The following is a 3,091-nucleotide window of genomic DNA, read 5'->3' as shown; positions in this document are numbered from 1 at the left end:
CTTTCAGCTATTTTTGCTGCACTGATTTATGCATGCACTTAAGATTTACATTTTAGATGGACTGTTTTACATAAAATGCATTGGTTTCACTAAAATTTACATGGATAGGTTTGCATATTTTATCTGTTAAAGAAAAAAGAAAAAACTTGCAAGCTTTTTGAAGCTCAACCAGTCATTCCTGGAGAAAACTTTTTTTTTTTTTTTTTTTTCCCCCTGCACCTGGGCTTTAACCACTTCCCGATCGGCTCACGTACATTTATGGAGGTTGGTTGGCTTCCCTGCATGAAACACTGTACCTCGGCCTCTTTTTTAGGAGTCGTAGCCCGCGTGCACGCCGGCCACCCGCGATCATGGGCATGAGAACCAGTACACACAAATCCTCTTTCTGACAGTCTGTTGTTACCAATTAGGAACAGCGATATGTCTCCTCCAGTCACTACACTGCCCCCACAGTTGGGAACACATTTAACCCCTTGATGGCCTCCTAGTGTTAACCCCTTCCCTGCCAGTGACATTTACACAGTAATTGGTGCATTTTTATAGCATTGATTGCTGTATAAATGTTAATGGTCCCAAAAAAGTGTCTGATCTGTCCTCCACAATGTAAAAAAATGCCATAAATCTTTCCCCTATTTTGTAGATGCTATAACTTTTGCGCAAACCAATCAATATACGCTTATTACGTTTTACCAAAAATATGTATAAGAATACATATTGGCCTAAACTGATGAAGACTTTTTTTTTTTTATTGGATGTTTTACTATAGTAAAATATATATACTATATACCCAATACTCCTTTTTTTTTTTATTTTTTTTTTTTATATAAACCGCTAAGATGAGCAAATACCACCAAAATAAAGCTCCTATTTGTGGGAAGAACAGAATGTCAATTTTGTTTTTCTGTTACTAGTTTATTAGCTGGCTGGCAGGCCAGCCAGTAAATCGGTTCTATTTCAATTCCCTTTAACAGATTGAGCTGTCTGGCAAAGGTGGCAGTTTAAAGTTGAACTAAACCCACCAATATAAATTTACATTCAAAACATGCCATGACAGGGCTGATTAAAAATATTTGAAAGGGGGAAAAAAGCACTGACACCATTCACTCCTCTCCCTTATGACTTTTTTTTTTGCATTCTGTGTGGTCATTTGCATTGCTTTGTGTAATATAGGTCATTTGATTGCCAGTATACCAAGCATGAGTACAACCATCCTGCATGCCAGAGTGAGACGATGGTTGGATATTTACCTTGCAGTGGTTAAACCCCTTTGCAAGTATGAACACATAAGATGCTCTAGTCTAGACTGAATGCCTCACTGTCCACAAAAACAAACACGAACACTGCTATCCGCAGTTGACACAAACCACTTATCTGCAGTTATGTGCAGATGGCTGCGCTAAATTGTTCCTGGACGCAGTCAATTCTATTTTTTCTATCCGCACATAACGAAACCGCAGCTAAATGCAGTGTGTGAATGGGGCCATAGGAAAGCGTTTAGCTGCGGTAGAAAACGTGAGAATCCGCAGCTAAAAGCACAATTCTATCCATCCGTGTGAAAGGGGCCATAAGTTGGCTAACTGGTTCCAGTCATTCAGGTGGAATATCTAGTTGCTTATTATACAACCTCTTGGAAAGTATGGAATTCTTGCAAATTGTGAAATTACTATTGCTTCCAAAAGGCCTAACATCAATAACAGTGAAGCTGTCTAGGCTGCTGAGGCAGACCAGGAGGGTGTTATTTTTCCTAATGCAGCTACGCAGGGCTCAGTGCACAGTGGCTTCCACTGTCAAATCACGGTTATCAGCCTTATATATTCAGCATGCTGAGTTTTCCTGCCATCTCTCTGCTGATGCCACAGTTTTGTCACAGCAAAACTTTGCTAGTGAACTTCTAATACAGGTGCTGGTCTGGAGGGGTTAGTCTATTCTTCTGCCTTGATTGAGTTGTGGCAGGTGGATCGCAGGGCTCCCTACGATTAGGGATTGCAATATGGCACGTGCTCCCTGTGGGGCTACAGACTTTTTCCCTGGTGGAGCCACTTTGCTAAGCCTACCAAACTCCTCAGTCTGGAAGACATCTGCCCGCTACTTGGACACAAGCTATGTGGTATTGGTCCTTCTGCCTCCAGTCTATTTTTGATTTTCGGTAGCAGGTCTGCAGGCTGTTTAGAGCCGCTACCAAGCAGCCTCCTACAGAGTTGACTGGTGAGACGTACCTCCTATTGAATCTGGAGACCTCTGAGGGAGATGTGTCCTCTTTGAAATTATTGAAAAGAAGCTACTGGCAGCCACTGGCGTATGAGAAGGAGCTGGTCTCGCATTTTATCACAGTGGTTCAGGAAACTTTTAACATAGAGGATTCCCTATCCACGTTGACAGATTTCCAGGTTCCCTATGGGACTCAGGCAAAAAAATAATAATGTATTTTCTGTTTTTGACAATTTTATCTACAAGACATGGTCACGTCCAGCTAAGTCATTCACCCTGCCAAAACGTTTCTCTGTGTGCTATCCCTTTTGAGGAGGCATTTGTCAAAGTGGTCTACTCCTCCAGGTGTAGACCACCCCATTTCAAGACTGAATAAGGCCACCATCATTCAATCTTAGAAATCCCTCTCTTTCAGGACCCATCAGACAGGAAAGCAGAAAGCATAGCCTCTTCCCTGGTTTCTCAGACACTGACCGAATAGGCAAAGGTTTGGCTTCAGAACACGTCTCCGCTGCCTATATGGAATTGGTAGATCCAGCAGCTCTCTGCTTTCTGCTGTCATTTTGTGGTGTCTTCTTTGGCTTAAGTGCTGATCTGCAGATCAATGTTCAAATAGGTCCTGAATGAAATCAACTTTGTGGGCAGTTGTCTTTTTGGTAGTTCTCTAGAATGACATTATCAAAAACATCATGGGTGGCAAGAGTACCCTTCTATTTCAGTTGTGTAAGACTAAGGACATGTATCGGAAGCCTGGCCCTTCTTTCACTGCCCAAACAAATTTTATTGTGGCCAAAGATCCTTTTCAAGGTCAAGTCCTCTAAGCCCACAGTCTCCCCTGGCCACAAGCGCACCCGACAGCCCAAAGCTTCCAAATCCATGGAGA

The sequence above is a fragment of the Rana temporaria genome, chromosome 1, assembly GCF_905171775.1.
Source record: "Rana temporaria chromosome 1, aRanTem1.1, whole genome shotgun sequence".
NCBI lineage: Eukaryota > Metazoa > Chordata > Amphibia > Anura > Ranidae > Rana > Rana temporaria.
The sequence above is the reverse complement of the archived record's forward strand: the minus strand, read 5'-3'. Positions refer to the sequence as shown.